The 18,945-nt window shown below is 35.8% G+C and overlaps 1 protein-coding gene across 1 annotated transcript in view; it reads left to right on the top strand.

Moving 5' to 3' along the window:
* Positions 1-226: 226 nt before the first annotated feature.
* Positions 227-18,945, top strand: part of LOC148947365 (uncharacterized) — a 511,279-nt gene continuing 492,560 nt past the window's right edge. Inside the window, exons 1-2 of the mRNA XM_089095226.1 lie at positions 227-291; positions 2,182-2,339. The gene's annotated coding sequence lies outside the window, so the exon portion shown is untranslated. The remainder of the gene's footprint in view (positions 292-2,181; positions 2,340-18,945) is intronic.

Raw genomic sequence — 18,945 nt, 5'->3', positions numbered from 1 at the left:
TAATTTTTCCCTGATACATACTTTGACTTTTAGTATTTTAAAAGTTTGTCTTGATAAATATTTATCCAGCAAAAAAGTAAATAGTAAACCTGAAAAGTTAGTGCCATGATAAAAGCTGACCTCAGCCATCTAAACAGATAGATAAGGAAAAATTAAATAATTGATAACAGTATTTTAGTCTTTATTAGCAAATGCTACAGTTAAAAAAACAAATCTAATGCTTATCTTTCCACAGTACGTATATAGATGCCGAAAAGATCAGGAAAAGACGGGGGCAGACATCAAATCTACGTAAGGAAATTTTTTATTCTTATATTTTAATTTTATTTGGTTTAATGGATATTTTCAGAACCTACACATCGTCTGGACCAATCTAAAATTTCTAATAAATTTATTTCTTTCATATTCTTTATTTTATATTTGTTTTTCCTCAGTTCCAATCGTCTGGTGAGAAAAGACATAACAATGATCAGGAATTTTATTTCTGATCATTGTACATTTTTTGTCCAATAAGAGTTATACTTACTCCCGCCATTTACCCTGTGAAATTTAAACATTTGCCTCACAATCACTTGGACTATCTGTCTTGGCTTTTTCTACGATTAGCCATGTCTTGAGCCATGTAACACAAAAATAGGGTATTAAGGAGGGGCAGCCCTATTTAATTACAGAATAATTTCGGTTCGTTTTAATTTTGCTCTTTACTTTCCCCTGAAAAGAACTTATTTTCTTGTATCTATTTTCTGATCATTGTTTTTTTAATTAAATAAAAAAACAAGTTTTTTTTAACTGAAAGTAAAGAGTGACATTAAAACTTAAAACGAACAGAAATTATTCCGTGTATCAAAGGGGTTGTTCCCTTCCCAACGCCTCGCTCTTTACACTATTTTTTATTGTTTGAAGAAAATGAGTTGTGAGAAAGAGTAAAACTTAAGCGTAAAGAGCGATATGTTGAGAAAGGGACAGCCCCTTTCATATACGGAATAACTTCTGTTCGTTTTAAGTTTTAATGTCGCTCCTTACTTTCAGTTTAAAAAACTTGCTTTTTGCTTATTTTCTGAAATTTTTTGAATTAATGCAGGTTTTGATTTTGGCTCACTGTACATGAATAATTAAAACGCAATTTGTATATTAATTTCACTTTTCTTTCTGGCTAAATGACTTTCTCCAAATTTTGATCTGACGATTTTGAGAAAAAAGGGGCGGAGGAGAGGGCCTAGTTGCCCTCCAGTTTTTTGGCTCCTTAAAAAGGGCACTAGAAATTTAAATTTTAATTACGAACGTTTTTATTAGTAATAAATATACGTAGCTTACGAATTAACTAACGTAAAGAACTTCTACATTCGCATATTTTTAATACGTACATTAGGGAGTTTGTCCCCTAGTCAATGCAACGCTCTTTACGTTAAAGTTCGAATATTGTTTAAATTCTTTAAGAATGACCCCTTAATGACGAAGGCCGTTAATTAGAATAAATAGCTCTTATGAAAGCACTAAAAAAAATTGCGTAAAGAGCGAGGTATTGACTAGGGGGCAAACCGAATCATATACGTAATAATTTCTGCTCGTTTTAAATTTTGATGTTGCTCCTTACATTTAGTTGAAAAACTTGTTTTTTTATTTAATTTCTGATCGTTTTTTTTCAACAATGCTGGTAAATCCAGGGCCCTCTTCACAGCAAAGTTTCTTCCTCCATGAAAACTTCCTCCATGGAAAGATCCTCCTACGTAGACCCTAACCCCCCCCCCCCTGCACTACCAGAAAAAATCCCCCTGAAATAATCTGTATACTTTCAAATAGCTGATACTATACGTAAACATTGGGTAAAGCTCATAAATTTCAGACCTTCCCCCGGGGACTGTTGGGGATTAAGCCATCCTCAAAGTCATAATCATTATACTTTTCGACCATGCTGAACAAAATGGTTATTTAAAATTTTGATCGGGTGACTTTGGGAAAAAATGAGCAAGGGAGGGAACCTAAATGCCCTCCATCTTTTTGTCACTTAAAAAGGGCACTAGAACTTTCAATTTCCGTTTGAATGAGCCCTCCCACGATATTCCAAGATTACCAGGTCAATAAGATCACCCCTGGAAAAAAAACAAAAAAAAAACAAAAACAAATAAACAAGTTTCTGTGATCTTTCTTCCGGCAAAAAATACAAATTCCAAATTTTTGCAGATAGGAGCTTGATACCTCTACAAAAGGGTTTTCTGAGACGCTGAATCTGATGGTGTGATTTTCATTAAGGTTCTACGATCGTCTAGATTTCTCAATCTTTTAGGGTGTGCCCCCTTTTTTTGAAGAAAAGGCAAAGTTTCGCGGGCGCTTAACTTTTGGTGAGTATAACTAATCTTGATGAAAGTTATATATTTGAAACCAGCATAAATATCTAGTTCCTTTGATGCATCAATTGGTATCAAAATTCCGTTTTTAGAGTTTTGGTTACTATTGAGCCGGGTCGCTCCTTACTTACAGTTTGTTACCACGAACTTTTAGATCAAATTTCTTTTCAAATAATTCCGAAAAATCCACCTCTCCACTATGAGAACTCCCCCCTTCCAAAATAAACTCTTTGATGGAAAGCTTTTGCTATGTAAAATCCACTAACAACCCCTTCCTGGGAAACGGCCCCCAAAAACCCCGTACTTACAACAAATTTTCCGAGAAAATTTATTGTGGACACTTTTACCTGAAATATTCTCTTTAGCATATTTTCATTTGAAATAAAGACTAGTTTTTATTTTTCTTCGGATAATTTTTTCCTTATGCGGAAATATTTTCCTGAATATCTTACGCAGTCCCAAAAGGAAAGATTCTCCCACGAAAAATTTCTCCATAGAAAATTTTTCCTGCTCAAATTATCACCATGGAGAATTTTCTCACGGATCCTTTCCCCAGCAAACAACATCCACAAGAGAATTTCAACCCTGCTGAAGACTTCCCTTGAACATTTCCCCTAGAACATCTCAAAATATAAAATTAAGTCGCTGAAGAGCAAGAAGATATATATAACGAATTTGGGCATGAATTCTCGTAAATTCCCCCCGTATAATACTTCCACTGTAACGTTAACTCTCCCTCCAGGGTCACCCCCCTCTGGAGTAAACCCTCCCCCACCCCATTCTATAAACTCATACCGTAGAAAAAATCTCCCAGCACAAATTCCCTCTCCCTCAAAAATTTATCAATAGACTTCTGATAATGATAGTGTCTTGCTCTAAATGAAATTCAGTAGCCTATATATGAAACACATTATCAAATATTATTTTTGTTCAGCCCATTAAACCAGGGGACCCCGTGAACGATAGGATTTTGTTGCTGTGACAAAATACAGATGTAGTATTATGAATAACTCTTTTAAGTCTGTTGTACTGTTTTAAGTCTGTTTTAAGCCACTGTTTTAAGTCTGTATAATACTGTTTTAAGTCAAATTAAAAAAACAAAACGAAAAAACATTGAGCTTAGCGCCTTACATCCTGAACTAGAACAGAACTTTATTTTTATTTTATAAGTAAGTAAACAACATTTAATACACCAGTTAAACGTAAAACAAAACTAAATGCTTTAAAAGGTTTTCTTCATTAAGATTTTTAAAGGTGAAGTTTACCGAACGAAGACCGATTTGACTATAGTTGAAATTAATTTGGAAGAAAATTTTTCATTAAAAGCTGTTTTTCAAAGAAAATAAAAAGCTTCTCCCTCTTTACCCCCCCCCCCTCCAGGAAGTTCTCATTTACTATAAATATTTCTTTATTATATCCTCCCAGCCCAAACGAGGACCACCTGCTTTCTGTTTAGTCTTAGCCGGTTGGCCAAAAAGGACCATCTTTGGCAATCTGTCATCCTACATCCGCAGTACGTGCCCTAGCCATCTCATTCTTTCTTTCGATATTGCCCTAGAAAGTGGGATTGAACCACATTTTTCGTACAGCCTACTGTTTGAAATACGGTCAGTCATCCAGGTACCCAGAACAATCCGTATGCAATTTCGTCCGTCTGCTTTTTGAAGCGCCTATGCTTCACAGCCTTATAAGACCACTGTCATCGCTGTAGCTTCTAATATTCTAATCTTGGTTGGCAGACTTATCTTCCTATTCTTCCAAATGTTTTAACTGTAAAAAAAGCACCCCGAGCCTCGGCTATTCAACTTTTAATATCTTCACTGCTCCCACCGTCTTTACTAATAATACCACCAATGTAGGTGAAGCTGCCCAACTGATCAGTCTTTTCGTTACCCAACGTCACCTTTTCTTCTTCACTTATTCCTAGCCTTAGAGACTTGGTCTTCTTAATATTTATTTTCAAACCTATTCTAGCACCCTTAACTCGCAAACCCTGTAAAAGTTCATTCATTTTGCCAATACTTTCATCTAGGTTGCTTAAATCATCAGCATAATCTAAGTGCAGGAGAGTTTTCCTTCTCCATTTGATTACTTCGTCTCCCATTGCCTTTCCTGTGCAACTTAAGACAAAGTCCATCAAAATGACCCATATAAAGAGGGATAGAACACAACCTTGCTTAACTCCTGATTTAATACAAAACCAGCTGCTAACCTCATTTTCTACTTTAACTGCAGCAGTGTTATTCTCGTACATAACACTAATCACTTTTATATGTTTGTCTGGTATACCGTACAAGGAAAAGACCCTTGCCAAATCTCTTCTATCAACAGAATTTAATGCGTGCTCATAATCTATAAGACTAAGGACTAAAAGTGTTTGACAACTCAGGCACTTCTCAATTATTAATCTTAGAGTTAAAATTGGTAAACACATCCTCTACCTTTTCTAAAACCGCACCGTTCTTCTCTTAAGACTTTGTATACAGCATCTTTCAGTCTAAAAAGCATCATATTACTAAGTAATTTGCTACTTACAGAGACCAGACCAATGCCTTGATAATCACCGCAGGCAAATCTAGAATGTTATTTACGTGAAGATAATATCATTATCAGAAGTTTGTTGAGGCATCTATTGTATAAAACCCCATATTTGAGATTTAATCTAAGTAATAACAAATCTATTTGATAATATAAGTAGACACTTCGGGGAATGAGATTACTACAAATGGTCAAATACGCTTTACCGTCCTCAGTGCACGATAATAAAATAGGAATTACTAATAAAAATCCAAGGATATTAAAAAAATCAAACCTGAAAACAAACAAAACTAAAATTTGTCGACCCTTTCAATGTAACGGTGAAAGGGTAACTGAATAAAAATATAATACTGAATGGCAGTTCAATTTTTTTATTTATACTGAGCATTTTCAAAAGCTAAACACTTCTCAGGTAAGACACCATTACAGATTAGGTTAGGTTGCAAAATACAATTTTGTTGATTTAAATAAAAAGGATCAGAATTAATTAGTTCAGTATATATGGGGCTTAAATAGGTTTCTCCAGTGTCTCTATTGAGATCTATCTTTTGGTGAATGATTTTTTTTTATCACAACTGCCTCCCTGAAAACTTGCATGAGACCTTGAACGGGGGCAGTATTGAAGGTTTTGTCAATTAAAATGAAATGGTGTGGATTGTCATACACATTCTGAGCCAAGGCGGCATCAAAAGTCTCAGGCCTTTTACGTGGCTCAATAGCTTTGTTGATTAAGGACTTGTGTTCCAAAAGCCCTCTCCCCCAATTACTCGTGGGTTCTTCTAACATAGAATCAGATTTAAGAACAGGGAACCCAATAAACACAACTGCCCAAAATAGGACTCGTTTTATCTTTGCCGCTGTTAAAATAGCTCTGAATTTTATTGGAATTTTTGAAGGTGAAATTTAAGTTATTTTTTCTTAGAATGCTTTGCAGTTTGTCACTTAATTTGGGAAAATAGGGCAAAACAGTTACGAATTTCTTATCACCCACTAAAGGGATGATATCTGTTGGCAGTTGTGGAGATGATAAACCCTTTTCTGCCTTTTTTGTTTTTTTTAACGATGGATTCCAGTAGCTTGAGGGATATCCATTGCAAAACAAAATGTCCTTCAGATAATTCAATTCTGGGATTATATGAGCTTTTAAACATATTCTTTTTACAAGACCCACTAAAGATATAACTACAACTCTTTCTACGCAAGGAGGGTGGTTGGAAGTGAAATGCAAATACCTATCGTTGTATGCATGTTTTCTATAAATCGAATATTCAAGGCTGACAGATTTATTAAAGATTAAGACGTCTAGAACACACGGTTTATGATTATCTTCTATTTTCAAGGTGAACTGAAGGTTAGAATCCAAAATGTTAAGATGAGTAAAAAAAAAAGTGTTAATTTTTATCTCTCCATCATTCCACATAGAGATACCGTTATTGACAAACCAGCTTCAGAAATGGTGTTTCAGAGAAAAAGTAATCAAAGTGGTGGTTTCAATATATTCTTTGTAAAAGTGGCCAAAAAAGATGAAAGGATCGTACCCATTGGGAGGCCCAGAATTTGGGTGAAAAATTGATTAACATACCGCAAATATAAGGAACATCATAGGCAGCGCGATAGCGCTGCCTAAGTAAAAAACGATGTGGGCACAATGTATTATTTTTTTTTCTTTTTTCTTCTCCATACCCGGACACTTCGTATCGAAGAGGTTGTCGTAGAAATTCGAAAAGGGCTCATTCGATTGGAAATTGGAGTGGCTAGTGCCCGTTTTAATAGTTAAAAAGGATTAGAGGGCAACTAGCTCCCCCATCCCACGCCCATCATTCCTCAAAACACATCTAATTTAAATTTTGAGATAGCTATTTTGTTCAGCGTAGTTGATTTCCAGATAGAAAATACATTTTTGAGGAGGACACTCCCCCTCAACCCTCGGGGCAAGGGTTTTAAGTTATGCCCTGGGGGCATATAAGGTTTTTATAGAAGACGTTGTCGTAGAAACTTCAAAAAAGGCTCGTTCGATTGGAAATTCAAAGGGATAGTGCCCTTTTTAATAGTCGAAAGTGATTGGAGGGCAACTAGTCCCCCCATGCCCATCTTTCCCCAAAACACATCCAATCAAAATTTTGAGATGTCCATTTTGTTCAGCGTAGTTAATTTCCTCATAGAAAATATTTTTTTGAGGGGGACACTCCCCCAAAACTCTCGAGGCAAGGGTTTTAAGTTATGCCCTGATGACATATAAGAACGATGTTGGCAAATCATTTATTATTTTTTTTTTCCTTTAGAGCAGGGCACTTTGTATCGAAGATGTTGTCGTTGAAAGTTCGAAACGGGCTTCGAAAATAGTCGAAAGTGATTAGAAGGCAACTAACCCCCCTTCCGTGCCCACCATTTCCCGAAACACATCCAATCAAAATTTTTAGATAGCCATTTTGTTCAGCATAGTTGATTTCCAGATAGAAATTATGTTGTTGAGGAGGACACTCCCCCGTGGCATTCAGGGCAAGGGTTTTAAGTTATGCCCTGGGGGCATATAAGGTTTTTATAGAAGGTGTTGTCGTAGAAACTTCAAAAAAGTCTCATTCGATTGGAAATTCAAAGGACTAGTGCCTTTTTTAATATTTGAAAGTGATTTGAGGGCAACTAGCCCCCCCCTCTCCCCACCCATCATTCCCCCGAATACATCCAATCAAAATTTTGAGAAAGCCATTTTGTTCAGCGTAGTTGATATCCATAGAAATTTTTTTTTGAGGAGGACACTCCCCCAAAGCCTTCAGGGCAAGGGTTGTAAGTTATGCCCTGAGGGCATATAAAGTTTTTATAAAACGTGTTGTCGTAAAAACTTCAAAAAGGGCTCATTCGATTGGAAATTCGAAGGACTAGTGCCCTTTTTCATATTCAAAAGTGATTGGAGGGTAACTAACCCCCCTCTAACGCCCACCTTTTTCCCAAACACATCCAATAAAAATTTTGAGATTGCCATTTTGTTCCAGGCAGTTAAAGCTCAGGAAATTATACCTTTGAGCAGGAACCCCCCCCCCCCCCCCCCAACACACACACACAGTCTTCAGGGCAAGGGTTATAAGTTATGCCCTGGGGGCATATAAGTTTTTATTGAAATCTTTGTCGTAGAAACTTGAAAAAGGGCATTTTCGATTGGAAATTCAAAGGTCTAGTGCCCTTTTTAATAGTCAAAAGTGACTTGAGGGCAACTAGCCCCCCTCTCCCACCCACTTTTTCCCCAAAGACATCCAATCAAAATTTTTAGATAGCCATTTTGTTAAGTGTTTTGGATTTCCAGATAGAAATTATGTTTTTGAGGAGGACACTCCCCCACTGCCCTCAGGGCAAGGGTTGTAAGTTATGCCCAAGGGACATATAAGGTATTTATAGAATACGTCGTCGTAGAAACTTCAAAAATGGGTAATTCGATTGGAAATTGATATGGCTAGTGCCCTTTTCAATAGTCGAAAGTGATTGGAAGGCAACTAACACCCCTTCCACGCCCACCATTTCCCCAAACATATCCAATCAAAACTTTTAGATAGCCATTTTGTTTCGCGCAGTTTAAAGTTCAGGAAATTAAACATTTGAGCAGGAAATTATCCCCACAGTCTTCAGGGCAAGGGTTATAAGTTATGCCCTGGGGGTATATAATGTTTTTATTGAAATCTTTGTCGTAGAAACTTGAAAAAGGGCTCATTCGATTGGAATATCAAAGGGCTAGTGCCTTTTTAAATAGTCAAAGTGATTTGAGGGCAACTAACCCCCTTCTTAAGCCCACCTTTTCCCCAAACACATCCAATCAAAATTCTTAGATAGCCTTTTTATTCAACGTAGTTGAAAGTATTAGATATTAGGTCTTTAAGGATGACAACCAATCCCCATCAAAACCCTCAGGGCAAGGGTTGTAAGTTATGCCCTGGGAGCATGTAAGGTTTTTATAGAAAGCGATGTTGTAAAAACATCAAAAGGGCTCATTCAATTGAAAATTGAAAGGACTAGTACTCTTTTTATAATCGAAAGTGATTGAAGGGCAACTAACCCTCTTTTCACGCACACCATTTTCCCAAACGCATCCAATCAAAAATTTTAAGATATCCATTTTGTTCGACGTAGTCAAAAGTTCTGGAAATTAGGTCTTTTAGGATGATAACCCCGTCAGAGCCCTCAATGCAAGGGTTGTAAGTTATGTGTTTGATTGGAAATTGAAATTGCCCTTTTTAATAGTCGAAAGTGAGTTGAGAGTAATTAACCCCCCTCTCACGCCGACCATTTCCCCAAACACATTCAATCAGAGTTTAGAGACAGCCATTTTGTTCAACGTAGTTCAAACTTCCAAAAATTATGTATTTAAGGATGACAAACCCCCCAGAGTCCCCAGGGCAAAGGTTGTAAGTTATGCCCTGGGGGCATACAAGGTTTTAAATGATAGATTTGTCTCAAAAACTTCAAAAAGGGATCATTCAGTCGGAAATTGAGAGGGCTAGTGCCCTTTTTAATAGTTTAAAGTGATTGGAGGGTAACTAACCCTCCACTCACGCCCAAAATTCCCCCAAGCAAATCCAAAAAAAGTTTCAAATAGCCATTTTGTTCAACGTAGCAAAAAGTTCTGGAAATTAGGTCTTTGAGGATGACAACACCCTCCCCAGGTCTCAGGGCAAGGGATGTAAGTTATCCCTTGTGGGCATATAAGGTTTTTATTGAAAGCGTTGTTGTAGAAACTTCAAAAGGGCTCATTTCATTGGGAATTGAAAGTGCTAGTGCCTTTTTTAATAGTTGAAAGTGATTAGAGAAAGACTGACGCCCCTGTCACACCCAAAATTTTCCCAGACACATCCAATCAAAATTTTGACCTTGCTTTTTTGTTTAACGTAGTTGCAAGTTCTGGAAATTAGGTCTTAGGGGATGACAACCACCCTCAGAGCCTTTAGGGTAAGGGATGTAATTTATGCCCTCGGGGCATATAAGGGGTTTATAGGAAGTGTTGTCGTAGAAACTCAAAATGGATTCATTCGATTGGAAATCGAAAGGCCTAGTGCCCTTTTCAATAGTCGAAAGTGATTGGAAGACTTGACATTATTATAGTAAAGATCGATTTGGATATAATGTATTATTTTTGTGTTGTATTTTAGTGTTCAAAGTGCCCTGGTTAGACCAGGGCACTTTGAATCGAAGGAGTTGTCGTAGGTGCTTCGAAAAGGGCTCATTCGATTGGAAATAGAAAGGGCTGATGCCCTTTTTAATATTCAAAAGTGATTGGAAGGGTAACTAATCTTCCTCCCACGCCCTTCCTCCCATTTGACTTTATGTTTAAAACTAAATGTTGCCTTAAGATTAAATCAAAATGCACTGTGTTAATGCTAATTTCCAATAAGGTATCTCAGCAGTGTCCCAAGACCCACTCTGGATATTATGTTCAAACTTTCGGGGCTGCTTCTGCTCTTAAAATCCAACCAAATCAAAATAGCGTAAGTGTATCCAGGCTATCCAAGAAAGTAATCAGATTTTTTTGCGAATTTTCTATTTCAGGTCAACTAGAGGAAGTATGAAACTACATTAAACACTATTATTTGTGCCCATATTTTTAAGAGGGTGAATGTTGTTAAAAATTGCTGAAACTTTTTCTCGAGGATACAAATAGCAGGCCAAACAAATAGCAGAACAGAAATTAATTAAAAAAAACTTTTTCCACAAAATAAGTTTTTCAAAGAAAAGTAAAGAACTCCATTAAACAAAAAATGAGCAAAAATTAAATCAAATAATCTACCAAGCGTGAAACTACCACAAATCAGCATCGATAAATAAATGGAACCCAAAACGAACAGACATTACAATAAATAACTGATTCAAACTCAAAATGAGCAGAAATTAAGATAAGTTGGGCTCAAAACCCCTATGCCTTCCCAAGGCCAGAAGTTAATTTGCACTTTACTAAAAAAAAAAAAAATGAATGTGCATTGTCAGTTTAATATACATATACTGATATTTAGTAATAAAAATGTTAATATTATTTGATTTATTAAAGTTATAAAAGTAAAAACATTTATATTTTTTTCAGTAAAGTGCAAATTATGTTCTGGCCTTGGGAAGTCATAGGGGTTTTGAGCACAACTTGAATTAATTTGACTACACCTCCATTGCTACCCCCGTTAAAGGTTTCATGCAAGTTTTCAGGGAGGCAGTTAAGATAAAAGATTTAATTCACCAAAAGATAGCTTCCAATGGTGACACTGGAGAAATATATTTAAGCCTTTATACTGAACTATTTAATTCTGATCGTTTTTATTTAAATCAACAAAATAATATTTTGCAATCTATCCTAATCTGTGATGGTGTCTTACATGAGAAGCGTTTAGATTTTTAAAATGCTCTATATAAATAAAAAAAATTAATTACCATTCAGTATTGTATTTTTATTTAGTTACCCTTTCGACGTTACTTTGGAAGGATCGTCAAATTTTAGTTGTGTTTATTTTAAGGTTTGATTTTTTATATTATTCTTGGATTTCTATTTGTAATTTTTATTTTATTATCGTGCACTGAGGACGGTCAAGCGCAGGTCTTGCCCAAAATATTTGCATTATAGTCTACGTTATTCACTGGATCATATAATCCTCGTCTCTCTCCTTTGCTATTTGTTTTTTTGTCATGATTAGCCAGTGTGGCCTCAGAAATTATTTAGTAAAATCTCCTGATCAATAATTCTTCATGATAAAGCACTAGTTTTTAACTATTTTGCGACTAATTTTGTCACATAATAAGACTATAAGAATAACTGTTTTGGGTAACAGTAAGACTAAATGTGTTGGATAAAATGCTATTAATCTACTGAAGTCCCAAAAATAATCTTAATAGTAATACTATCACAGTAGTAGGAGTAGTAGACAAAGTAAAGTGTTGACTTAGAAGTAGTAGTAATAGTAGTAGAGGCAGTATTAATAGCATTCATGGCATGTGCATTTTGTCTTTTGGTCAGTTCAAGATTTTCCTCATAATGCCCTGAAAGTTTTATTTTTGATAAAGTAAGCCATTCCAAAGATATTGCTGATACACATTTTGATATTGTAAAGATAAGATGAGATTTATTGCAAAGCGCCTGTGGGCCATAGCAACACATGATACAATCTACAAACCAAAATTCAGGAACAAAATAAAACTTTAGATAATAAAAATAAAAAAGATAAAAGAACAACAAAACGACTAAAAAAGAAACACACCAAGGCTTAACTTTTAACCAACAAACACCATATAATAAAATTCAAATCGTAAGAATAGTAACAGGCTATCCCTTCAAACATGATTCCCTATATTTAATCCCTAACCGAAGAGACTTACACAAATGTTGAATAGCACATGCGTTCCTCTCAGCCATCCGATCTATTATCCAGCATTTGCTCCCAAACGCTCATCCAAAACATTCATTTCGCAACTCAGACACCTCTTTACACTCGGATACAAAATGAAATAAGTTTTCATTCACCAATCCACACATTGGGCAAAAATAAGGGCCTGCTGCTAACCTAAACTTTCCCAAAAATTTCCTTCTCTCACCTAAATTGAAATTATCCCCTCTTGCCAACAACAAATTCTTCAAAAAATAAACCTCCTCCCCCCAACCGTATTTGGCTCGGTAGTAAAACGTTAAACACATTCATTAGTCCCTGTGTGCCTGCCACTTTTGAATTTCTTGTTCATTTAGAGTTCGCTGGACTTCCTTCTATACTGACAGTGTTTCACCCATAGGGCCTTTTTCTTCATTCCAGATCTCCAAAAGTCCACAAAGGTTCTGGATTTTCTTGACCTGATTTGACCATGAATCACATCTACCGTCCTTCAAGCTCTCCAAATATGCTGCCTTAAGAAGCCGAATTCTGGGTAGCCTAATTATTTTCTCCCAAAATGACATCATTGTAACCAGTCTAACACTCCTTAAAGTGAAAAGCCCCATCTCTCCTTTCACTATCGCTGAACTAAATGAATCCTCTTCAACACTAAAATTTCCTTAAAATATCTTAGATGAAATACTTCTAGCTTAGCTGCTTTAGCAAAACCCCAAACCTCAGAGCCCCAATGTAGACTAGAACCTACTTTTGTCTGGAAAATTCTTTTCTGGATCCTCTTGTCAGCTAGCTTATTTAAATTACTTCTCAAAAGCATGTTTATTAGCCTATTACCCCTTAAATGACAATCTTCTACATGCCTAGAAATCCCCCTTAATGCACTAAACTTAACACCCAAATAAACAAATTCTTCTTTATCCTTTAAGACCTTTCCTCCAAAATTAAAATGAACCTCTGAATCAACATCTCCTTTACTCCTAAATACTAATACTACTGATTTTTTAGCGTTCAACTCTAAATCCTTCTTTTCTAAATAATTTTTTATTATATCTAATTGCTTCTGAAGATTATCTCTGCTATCCGCCACTAGAGGTATGTCATCCGCGAATAACATGCATGATAGCCTAAACTAATCCAAAGATACATAAGAGGCTCTATTATTTTTCATAAACCTATCTAAATCATTGACAAACAAGGAGAAGAGCTTAGGAGATAAAGTACATCCTTGTTTCACACCCACATGAGTCTTAACCAGCCTAGAAAAATTTCCCATAACCTTCACAACAAATTTCACCCTCCAATGCATATCTGATATTATTGCTACAAAGCAAGACAGCAAGCGTATATCTAACAGACTTTCAATTAATAACCTCCTCTGTGCAAATTCGTTTCCTGATCCAATGGGTCTGTTGCTTTAAGTAGCCTGAAAACCCTAATTACCTCTTCCCTTTTCTCCCTACATTGAAAAAAAAAATCATCTTTTCTGGCCGAATGTTTTTTATCCTGAGATAAAGGCTTGATTCTCTCGTAAATTATATCTGTAAGTACCGAAACAATTTGGTGCAATTCAGCTGGTTCTGAAAAATTCAAAATCGGGTGGGAATCATTCTTGAAATTCCTCATTTTCTAGTTCCATTTTAACCAATTCTTCTTTCTCCTTGGCTATCCAAACTGGTTTACGGATCCTTTCCTTGCACGTACACATTTCCTTTTCCCCTTTCGGACTGTTGAATATACTATCTCAGCATAATACTCACTGGCAGATGGTCAGATCCAACCAACTCTAGGACCCTGAGGTTGACCGCCCGGGCCCAAAGAGGAAAACTACATAAAATATAATCAATTAAACTCGGGCTAAATCCACTATAACACGTAAAATCACCCTCACCAAAATCTCCCCCAAACTTCCGTTCATAATTATTAACCCTTCGTTTTTACAAAAATTATTAAATTCCTTCCCCATCTATTTAATTTCTGAGATCTATCTCTACTTTTCCTAATAGGGAAAACACACTCACATTCATTCTCCAAATAAACATTCTGACCTGGTTCATTTACAAGGAGTTCACCAACCTGCAACTCGTCCTCTTCATTAGTATATGCATTGAAGTCCCCTAGAAAAATAAAATTGCAGCAAGGGTACATTCTTTTATACAACTGAGTTTCATTTTCAACCAATTCCCATGTATCTTCACGGCTGTAAGAACTATTATTCGGAGGCAAATAAACAACACACACAACAAGGTGAATATTTTAAACTGATAATAATAACCATAATAAATTTTCAGACTCACTTTCTAGCCTACGAAATAAATCAAATTACACCCTTCCTTAGAAGCACTGAAACTCCTCTATAATATCTACCATTTGCCGAAACTTTTCTCCGACACTCAAAAACATCAAAATCTTCACATGACAAAAATTTATCTAGAGAATTTCACGTCTCAACAAGGCAAACAACATCTTAACTTTCACAACCGGCTGATGTACTTGACTCTAATAGATTTTTTTAACTTTTCCCTTGTAGATTCCAAACTACAAAACTTAAGCACGATTCACTATGGCCCTATATTCCCTAAATTGGCAGTTTTGACTGGTTCCCAGGGACTACTATATCCTCCCAACTAGGATGCTCATGATAAAAAACAAGAGCTTTCACTATCTGGCGAGGCCCAAATGATTCGTAATCCTGAATTGTCTCCCTTTCTATAGCCTTTTTTTGCGTCTTTATCCTGTTCAAAAGGCTAATGTTCTTACTATTTCTTTTGCCCTGTCTCAAACTCTGCTGAGCTAAATCCACCGCAGGTTATTGGCTACCAGGGGTATGAAACTGCCCACCAATAAAAGCAGCCGGGTCCCCATCTTCTGCACTAAATACAGAAGCAGCGCTTCCAAAACTCTGGCAACTAGCAGCAGAATTTACCGATCCGCTTCTCTCACGTGAAATAATCTGATTTGCACGAGCGTAAGATGTCCGAGGTTCTTTAAAATCAACATGGGGGCTAGCCACCTCATCAATCGTACGTTTTTCGTTTTGAACTTCATTCACTATCCCTAGCGTGACTGATTTTGATCCTTCTCTACTGAGTGAACTTGCATTGACCATTACTTCATTACCCGTGCGCATATTACGATTTAAGTCGGAACTCTGATGATCATGGGTTCTTATTTCCTCTACCGCTATACCCTTTTGTTGTTTTCGATAAATTTATTTCACTTTACCCAATTCACTATCGTATGTGAAAATCTTATCCCCCACGAAAAGTCTCACACCCCTGAGCTTGGGACGTAAATGGCCTTCCGTACGCGCGGCTTCCAAAATTGGTATCAAATTACTGCGTGCCAATAAATCTGAAGAAATGTAATCTGGGGCTACTGACAAATGAAACCATTTGAAAAGTGCAGCCGAAGTAAATATGGATTTTTTTTAATTCCATAGACACTAATTTAGTTACGACTGGTTTGACTTTCTGGTTTGAAGGTAAACAAAAAACATCTTTAATGTCTGTCTGCATAAACCTGGCGCCTCTTTCTATTTAATTTAAGCATCTAAGAATGTCCTCTTTTAGACTAGAACCCCTTATCTTTGGGTCAAAATTGTAAAGTATCACATTATATCTTTTTTGATCCGCCTCGATTCTATCCATTATCTTTTTATTCTTTGAAACTTCCATTTTCAGCTCACGAACTTCCGCTTCTGTATTTTCTGACCTTTTTTCCAGTTCACAATTTTTTTTATTTAGAGATTCCGAAACTGACGAGATTCTATAGATAGTTTTTCTACCTTTTCGCACAGGGGATTCAGTTTTTTAAGCTCTATTGACATTTCATTTAATTTCTTTAAAATCTGTAGCTCGACTTCCGTTGATTTCGCCATCTTGATGATAATTACTAGCTACTTAAAATTTGAAAGGCATACCTGTTTAAGAATCAATTATTTTATCCACGCTGACTCAAAGCGTGCAGTTAGCTAAGCCGCCGTTAATAACGGCTAACAAGAATTCCGAGTGAACTTCTCAGCAAAATCCAAAGATGATTAACTTTTCAACAAATTTGCAGGATATATATTTCACAAGTCAAACTAATTGAATATTGGATCATTTATTTCACAATTAGTCATATATATATATATATATATATATATATATACATATATATATATATATATATATATATATATATATATATATATATATATATATATATATATATATATATATATATATATATATATATATATATATATATATATATATATATATATATATATATATATATATATATATATATATATATATATATATATATATATATATATGTATATATGTATATATATGTATATATATGTATATATATATATATATATATATATATATATATATATATGTATATATATATATATATGTATATATATGTATATATATATATATATATATATATATATATATATATATATATATATATATATATATATATATATATATATATATATATATATATATATATATATATATATATATATATATATATATATATATATATATATATATATATATATATATATATATATAATCCACTTTTTAGATGTTCACTGAATGAGAACTAAATCTGAAATCCAAAGTTTATATGCCCATAGTTTGGTTTAATTTGGTTCAACTTTCACCTTAATATTTATTAAGGTTTTTATTTAATGTCCATGTCTTTGCTAGTACTCATTACAGAAGCTCTAGCTTTAGTGATAGTAATGTAAGTAGTAGTAGGAATAGTATAGTAGTAACAGCAGCAGTAGTGATGGAAGCTGTAGTAGTAGTGGCAGCTGCAGGTAAATATTGCCTTTTTGGGCAGTTGATCATCTCCCCTATCATTTCCCGAATGTTCTAAAATAATATACTCAGCCATCCCTGAGTTAGGTCCATTGACAGCCCGTATACACATAACGTGTTTGGTTTAGTTCACCCCTCTACTCAAGATTCTCTGAAAGGCTCATACAAACGCCCTTCATCTTTTTGGAAATAAAAGGTCAAATAAGCCCACTATTCTCAATAAAAATTACCATATGAAAACAATGGACGCATTGGCTAGCTAACAGCCCGCACCCTAAGGACTTTGGCGGGATGAAATCTAGTGGATCTTACAACTATGTTAAACGAAATAGCTCTCTCAGTATTTATGTTAGATGTGGTTTGGCAAAATATGGGTGGGGGGGGGGAGGGGCTACCTACTTATTTACTTAAGTCCCATACATCCTCATGGGACGTCTTGGGGCCACTCCTTCCAGAATCTGATTAACTCGGGCTCTATATGCTGTTAAGTGCAGTTCGGGATAGTTGGGCAATGCGTTGTCGGTCAAAGTTCTCGATCCATCTTTTGCGCAGTCTTCCACGTGGTTGAAGTCCTACGGTTGTCCCTTCAAGCGCGATCTTGGGCAGGCGTTCGGGATTCATTCGCTTTACTTGGCCGAACCAATGCAACTGCTGTTTTCGGATTTTGTTCAGCATAGTGTCTTGCGAGTTCAGTCTTCTTCGGACTTATTCGTTTGTGACATGGTCAGTATATCTGATTTTGGCTATCCGGCATAGACATCTCATTTCGAAAGAGGGGAGGGGCTGGCTGCCTTCTAGTCACTTTTGACTCTTAATAAGCCCCCGGGGCAGGTCTCAAAAACCTTACCCCAAAGATCTAAGGGGTTGCGTCCACTATGAAGGTATTGTTTTGGGATCTTTGAACTAAATTGTGATCAATTAAATTTGTAGAAAAGAGAAGAGAGGAGGGGGGAGCTAATTGCCTTTCGATCCCATTTAAGTCTTAAAAAGGTGAAATAAAACTTTCAAGTTTCAGTCAAATGAGCCTCTTCCAAAGTGTTTACGCATGGCCAGTGTAAGTGAAATGCACAGTGTAATTGCACGTCCAGCAAGATAAGGTAGTGTGGAGCCTCCTTAGGAAATTTTGCTTGTGGTGGTTTCAGGTTTTGATCTGACATCCCAGTTTACCCTCTATTTAGAGTTAACCCATTCAGTCATGTAAAGGCTTGCATCTCTATAACATTGACTGGTTTTAAGTATGTTTGCTTATCTACAATAAAAAAGTTTTAATGCAGGTGGTACTCAGGAGTCTTGGCATTGGTGTGAAGGATGGTCTTCTCAAGGATCTCAGCTGTGATGTAAAGGTCCCATGCCTTTTCAGAGGGGTTTTAGGTCTTTGTGTCCTTTGAGATCTGAAAAGTGTATAACCAGATTAGAGGTTCTTGTGTCTCCTTTATAAGAAGTATCTGGCTTGTTCATAGGATTGCTCCGGATTATTCTTTTCACAAAAACTTGTTTACCCCTGAGAAATAGCTTAGAATTCTTGCTCCCATGGTTGGGATTTCTACCAACCCCGGAGAAAACGTTGTATTTTCTTTGGTCTATTTCAGAGGCAACGCTATATTGTTGCCTATAGTATATGTCATAAGGCTTCAATGTTTTTTTGTTTTATTTTTGTAGAGGCACTTGATATTAAAGGGGAGGTCGTATAAACTTCGGAGGCAGCTCACTTAATTGGAAATTGGAAGTTTTAGTGTCCTTTATCCGATTCAAAAGTGATCAGAGGGCAACTAATTGTAAACAGAGAAATAGAGATAGATGGTATCCAGGCCTAGGTAAATTTGGTGTAGAAAAAGAAAACAGTAATGGATACAGACTTTTGCATTTTGTAGGTATAACAATCTAGTTATAGCCAATAGG

The sequence above is a fragment of the Artemia sp. Qi Xiang Cuo genome, chromosome 10, assembly GCF_049724085.1.
Source record: "Artemia sp. Qi Xiang Cuo chromosome 10, ASM4972408v1, whole genome shotgun sequence".
NCBI classification, from domain to species: Eukaryota; Metazoa; Arthropoda; class Branchiopoda; order Anostraca; family Artemiidae; genus Artemia; species Artemia sp. Qi Xiang Cuo.
The sequence above is the reverse complement of the archived record's forward strand: the minus strand, read 5'-3'. Positions and strand labels throughout refer to the sequence as shown.